The sequence below is a fragment of the Centruroides sculpturatus genome, unplaced genomic scaffold (genome assembly GCF_000671375.1).
Source record: "Centruroides sculpturatus isolate CEXI.00-Female unplaced genomic scaffold, Cexi_2.0 scaffold677, whole genome shotgun sequence".
Classification (NCBI taxonomy): domain Eukaryota; kingdom Metazoa; phylum Arthropoda; class Arachnida; order Scorpiones; family Buthidae; genus Centruroides; species Centruroides sculpturatus.
The window spans coordinates 41,693-49,178 of NW_019385011.1; the positions used below are offsets into that span (position 1 = coordinate 41,693).

Sequence of the window (7,486 nt, forward strand, 5' to 3'; positions counted from 1 at the left end):
TTTATTTTGTTTTATTTTAAACTGAAATTTGCAAAGATAAGAAAATTTTATTTATAGATCTAGCATAAAATTCTCACACTATCATAGTAAATGATATACACATGTATCAGCAAATATATCAACTCTGGATTTGATTTATTTCTAAATATAAATAAGCAAAGTGCACATTTGATAGAAAATTTAAGTGATTATTGTCTGTGATTTACTCACTTTTTATTGTGATAATTAGATCATTCATTAAATATTTTTTCTCGAGTATTCATATTTTTACAGCTTAGTTGAAAAATATTCTTTATTATTAAAATCAGTATTATTTTCAATTATACTGTATTTATGATTATAAAGTATTTGGAATTATATGAATTCTATTATTTACTGATTACTTATTGTTTTTGTGAGTTTAAAAAAAATTAATTAAATTTTTGGCATTATATTTTTCAAGTAATTTACAACTTTTTAAGTAGAAATTTTATAATTTATTATTGTTAAATGAAAAACTAATTTTATATGTTACAAACTTAATAATGATTAGAAAAGAAATGCTAATATTTAAACCCTATATGGCAAGTCCTCATTTAATGTCATTTGTAGGTTCTTGGAAACTTCAATGTTAAGTGAAACAATGTATAACAAGACCAGATATAAACAAAATATAAGTTGATTAATACTATTCTTATTGGATCATATTTGTAACCTCCATCATTTATTTTTCACTTCAAAAATCAATTTTACTGCTTATAAAGAAAATTCAACAATAATAATTGGAAATGATTACAAGGGCACTTGTGTCTTTCTTCAATAATGTTTTAATGAAATGACTTTTAGTGAGAACTTGTGTGTGTATATATATATACACACATACATACATATCACTCAAGGGACACTGCTCTTAACTACCTCTAGCAGCTCAATCTTAATGTTTTGTAATACTTTGCAACACTCAACACTTTATTATACTTCTTATAAACATCATCATCGTCATTATATATTATTCACAAATTATTCTACTTATATAGCAAAAACTTTTAATAAAATTAATTTATAGTACAAAAGGCAAAATAACATTGCATTTAAAATAATGAGTGCAAATTAATAAACATATTTAAAAATAGACATATGGAGCTTCAAGAGAATAATTTATGGATTATCATGGTTTATAACAGTAAATTGTGTTCTGCTATATCTTGGAATTCTGCAAAAATATTTATGTGAAATTTTTATTTTCAATATTTTCACTAAAAATAAAAACTGTCCTTTCATAACTTCTTTATTTCTTTACACTTTATTTCTGCATAAATAATACTGAGGCTGGGTGATTCTGCAGATGTTGAAAGTTTTATAAATTTCAAGAGCTACAGTTTGATGTCCATAAGATTTTTTTTTATGGTAATGAATTAATTTGAATAAAAATATTTAATAATTTGAAATAACTCAAATAATTTTAAAATCATTTAAATAATTCACTTTCTTCCTTTTGCTACATTTTAACCTTACAATAAGAAAAAAAACACACTAAAAAAAATTGCAAAAATCTTTTAAGGTGTAATCAAAATTTTAAACCAAAAATCATTTTTTCCCACAAGAGAGGCAATTTTGCTCCTGTTTAGAACAATGTTCTACATATTTGAGCAGTTTTCTATCATTTGCTATAAAAACCAGTCTAGTTAAACAAATTACTTAGGTTGTGTGTCTTTGTTTCTATGGTAAACAATTGTAAACTGTTTTAATTTTTAAGCATACTTACTTAAAATTAAAATTATTAAATAGTTGAAATATTTTTAACTTAAATTATATTTATTTATTTATTTAAAAATAAATATTTAAATAAAGGAATTTTTAAAATATTTTAGGCATATAAAAATGAAAAGCCACAATGTGAAAAATATGAAGATACTTCAGTATCATTTTAGCAGTAAACATCTGAGTAATTGCAAACATTTAGTTAGAAAATTTTTTTACTGATTTGACTGATTCATTGTAATGATAATTTGATTATTCAAATCAGGGGGTCTCTAACCTGTGAAAGACGAGAAGAAAGAAGGTCCAAGTGAGATGTGAAAGACAAGTCTGAGAGCCAGATATGACAGATATAAAAAAAAAAACTTAATCTTTGAATCTTTGATTATCTGAACAGCAGCAGACATAAATCAATATGAAATTTATAACTGCTTTTTTTGGAAGAATGTCATAAAAATTGGGAAGAAATATTTTGGCACCCAATCCCTTTATATATTCATTGAATGGTAATGTTTGATATTTTAATTTTATATATTTGATTTTTTGAATGTAATTAAACATTTCTTTAAATGGTCTGAAACAATTTGTAAAAAGTAACAAAAACTGATATGATACTCAAAATATTGCAAAATTGTAAAGAATGAAAACAAAGTCTGGATAGTCAATCATAAAGATCAAATTACATTGTCTTAATGATAGCATGATGATACAAATTTTTTATACAAGACTATTTTTGTGATGTTTTAGTCAATAAAATCCATAAACAATGTATCTTGTATATGATTGCAAGGTAAACCATATGTCTCATTCTTTTAAAGCATATAGTTTTAATGAGTAATGAATATGTAAATGAACTACACTGCTGGCCAAGTAAAATGCAACACCTGCAATATCTAGTCCTACATGGTGTTGCATTTTACTTGGCCAACAGTATATATTCTAACAAAAACAGGTCGTTAAAATCATTTTAAGATATCCTGTAATAAAAAAAATAATTGGGAAAACATGTATTTTTCGCATATAATATTCTAAAAACAGAAAAGTGACTTATTGTTTACTCTGCAATTTTTTTTTATCTTTTCTTTTGTTTGCATCTTATTAATATGTTTAGTCTGTTTAAAATATGAAGATGATGATAAAAACTAAATATCATACTTTGTTAAATATATTAAAAATTCATTTAATTGTCAATGTAAATAAAATAAGAAAACTGATAGTAGAGCATAGTATTGTTTTATAAGGAGGTTACAACTGACCATATAAAATGAAATTCTGCATAAATTTGTACTCCTACCAGATGATTGCATATACCAGGAGTCAGTTTCCACAGCTCCTAATGCTATTTCCCTAGCGTATAGTAGTGGTCTCCAAACTTTTTTGATCACATACCCCTAAGATGAAAATAATTATAAATTGTACAACTACTTATATATATATACAGTACAGTAAGACCCTGCTTAACGCTGTTTCAGTATTATACGGTAGTATTGGAATTCCCTAAGATCACATGCAGTGTTGGGATTTCCCGAATACACGTTTGCTGCATCACAGTTGATTTATGATCGGTCATTAACTTTATTGTGTGTATAAACATATAAACATATTAATTTATTTTATTGTGATAAATATGGCATTTTTTAGTTTTTACAATGGGTGATTGCAAAGAAAAAGAAAGTAAAGCGACAAGAAAAAGCATTTCGCTGGAAACTAAAATGCAGGTGCTCAGACAATTAGATACAGGTGAACAGCAATCTGATATCAGCATTGCATTAAATTTGTCAACTTCAACAATATGGACAATTTTAAAAAATAAAGAAAAAATCGTATCATCAGCAACTACAACCACAACGACTTTGGCAATAAAAATTACCTGTACCAGAAGCAATGTGTTTGAGGAAATGGAAAAACAACTTTCCATCTGGATTGATGATGAAGTCGAACGCAGTATGCCATTAAGTTAAGCAATTATAATGGAAAAAGTGAGAAAAATTTTTAACCATATTCAGAATGAAAAAGGCAACAGGAGTGAAAATTTTGTAGCTAGTCATGGGTGGTTTAATCAATTTAAAAACAGAAACAATCTTCATAACATACATGTTACTGGAGAAGCAGCAAGTGGAGATACAAAAGCAGCTGCAGCATTTCCAGCAACATTAAGAGCAATCATTGAACGAGGGAATTATCCTTCTGAATTAGTTTTCAATGATGATGAAACGAGCCTTTTCTGGAAGAGAATGCCAAAATGTACATTTTTATCCCATGAAGAAAAGCAAGCATCAGGATTTAAAGCTACAAAAGATCGTTTAACACTTCTACTGGGTGGAAATGCTAATGGAGACTTTAAATTAAAACCACTGCTTGTTTATCATTCCAAAACCCTAAGAGTAATGAGCAGAATTTCAAAATCATCTTTACCAGTAATTTGGGAGTCCAGTAAAAGATCTTGGATCATTATGAAAATTTTCAAGAATTGGTTTACCGAACATTTTTGCCCATCTGTTAAACGCTACTGCGAATTTAAAAAACTAGAACCGAAAGCTCTACTTTTGATCGATAACGCTCCAAGCCATCCAACGCATCTGACTTAATAACATGCATTCCAGTAGAAGTGGTTTTACTGCTGCCAAATACAACTTTGTTAATCCAACCAATGGATCAAGGTGTAATATCAAATTTTAAAGCTTATTATCTGTGGCAGACATTCCGACAACTGATTGATAAAACATATGGAGCAGATAAACAATCCATTAGAGATTTTTAGAAAAACTATAATATCATGGATGCTGTAGACATCAATCTTTCCTGGAATGAGGTGATCAAGAAATGTTTGAAAGGAGTATGGAAGAATGTATGGCCAGAGCTAAGCAAGGAAGTTGACACAAGAGAACTCATTGTTGACGTCGACAAAATTGTTAAGCTAGCTAATAAAACAGGGTTGGATAATATAAATGCGCAGGATATTGAAGAATTATTGCAAGCTACAACTGGAGAAAGTTTTTCCAACGACGATCTTAAACAATTAGTAGAACAACAGGTGACAAAATTAGCATTTCTGATGATGAGGAACAAAAGGAACTTTCAATGGATTTTTTAAAAAAGTTTAGCCACTATAATGAAAATTATGGAGCAGCTTATACAAAATGATTTAAATTTTGTTAGAAGTTCAAAGACAAGACAAAGTGTCATGGATGCAATATCTTGCTATCGACAACTACTTGCTGAATGAAACAGGAAAAGGCAAACAACATTAGATGACTTCTTCACAAAGAAACAAAAGATGTCAAATGAGGAAGGTTCTTCCTCATCACAAATATAACTTCTTTACACAAACTTTTTTTTTATTTTTATGAATGTTTTATGAATAAATATCAATATTAGCAATAATTAAGTCTATAGTTAATGTAATAAAAAAGTATTTAACAATAAATGTTACGAAATAAAATAAAAAAAAAACTGATAAATTTTCTTATTCTCTGTTCTGTTTCACATATCCCCATTATTTACATGTTAAGATGACCCCGTTTAATGCTGTTTCGTTTAGTGCTCTGTCACCTAGGAACGCATCCCCCGTGTTAAGTGGGGTCTTATTGTATATATATATATTAGGGAAACTTGGCGTACTCCCAAGTATCACTTCGTGTACCTCCTGGAGTACATGTACCACACTTTGAAGACCACTGGTGTACAGAACATAGCAAAATTTTTACTGTGAGATATATTTTTGTAGTCTATACTCTCTCTATAGACTAAAAAAAATTTCAGAACACTATTTTTTCATCAATGAATGCCTGTCTACTTTTGTACAACAGGATATAATATGCTTTTCATTATTCATTTTATTAATAGAGAGAAAATGATATGTTCATAAGAATTTTTTAAATTTAAAGATTAATTTGATTTAACAATTTACTTTTTCATACTGAATGATCATAATTAAAATACCCATATTCAACAGTGTCTAGAGAGATATTTAACAGTTCAAATACAACCATATCTGATATGGTGATATTTCAGATCATGCTAAAGACATTTCTGTAAAACAAAAATTAATACTAACCTCATCACTATGGCACATTTGGCACTACATGCAACAAATATTTTAATTGTACAAGACACTCATACTATATAGAGACCTTAGTGATGCATGTGTGAGGTCTTGACCAGAGTCCAAAACCTCAACCAAAATCTGTTCTAAAGGAAAAGTTGTTTCAAATAAACTGCTCTTAGAAGGTAAAATATTGTGAGAGAGCAGATTGGAAATTTGACCATTTTCTCTGACAATCATGAAAACAGGAAGATAGAATGTATAATAAAACCGAATGTCATACAAGTGCAACTGGTAATATTTACAACCAGAGTAAAAATGCTTGGCTCTGAATTATGGACAGATTTGCAACAAATTCGATAAACATCTTCAGCTAGTATCTAATCTCTGAATTCTGTCTCAACTGGCCAATCAGAACGTAGAGGATGGAGATCATGGCCAACCAGAACAGCCAATCGGGGACATGAAACTTTTAACAGGCCCAAAATCAAGGACAGAGATATTCTCTTCCTGCTAGGACAGCAGAGATTTTCCCACCAAGTTAACCGAAAGGTATTTCCCCAAGACAAAGAGATTCTCCCCAAGTCAACAAAAATGATTCCACTGGACAGAAAGTGATCCCTTAAAGACCAAAGAGCTCTCCAACTGGGACATAGAAACTTTTATCCTGGATATGAGAAACAATAAACTATGTTCTTTGCATTCTCCATCAGTGGACAGTCCATTTAGAACACTTATCCACTGATAAAGAGTGACAAACTTTGGAAAACTTTTTCATCATACAAACATCATATCATTTGTATAATGTAAAATCGTACAATCGTTTGTCATCATCGATTAGTTTTAAGGACCAAGGAAGATCACCTGTCTTATGTAAGATGTCTTTTGTGTATTAATAAACAGGTGTTAAATGTAAATGGAGTTCATGCCTCTGCCTAATGCCACCACCCATATATGCAGTTAACATCTTCTCGCCATCCTGAATGACAACTCCTCCTTAATTAGTGGAGTGTCAATCATGACGTTAGGAAATATCAGTTCTGTGATAAGACATAGGTCCTCCACACATGGAATACTACTCAATATGATACTCATTCTGGAGATATAAAACTGAAGGCAATAAACTTATGTTTAAAACTTCATAACATTGGAAGATAATTTTCATTTAACCAAAATAATGATTTCTGTTATAAAATTTTTGCATCCTCTCATTTCCAGTTTTGTTACCTTAACAGAAATAATGCATTAAGTTTGTTTAACATCCTGGTCAAAGAAACTAAAAGATTGTTGATAATGCTGTTTGCTAATAGATAAAGTATTCTTTGAGAAACAATATAAACCAAAAGTAATAACAAAAATATAGCTGAACAGTCAGTATTTGACTAGGTATACAACAACATATCCATAGGGAAAAGTAATGCATAATAAACTATTTAAAGAAATATAATTAAATCTGAAATAAAATAAAAAATAATGACACTCATCTATAACTCAATAACTATATTACACTCACTCAGCACTTGCTTGTAAACTCAAAAAAACACAACACCTTAATTTGCTGAGAAAACTTTTAATGAAAAGCTAACGTTTTCAGCCAACTCTATTGGCCATCATCAGGCTAAGCTTTTTCGAATACAAAGAAAATAGAACAAAAATTTTAAATACAAAAAAACAAAATAACGAACGAAATATATATATATATAA

General features: G+C 29.0%; 1 protein-coding gene across 8 annotated transcripts in view; it reads right to left on the bottom strand.

Annotated features, from left to right (window-relative positions):
* LOC111633392 (transcription initiation factor TFIID subunit 12-like) overlaps positions 1-7,486 on the bottom strand; it is a 51,383-nt gene that overhangs the window by 495 nt on the left and 43,402 nt on the right. The window lies entirely within an intron of this gene.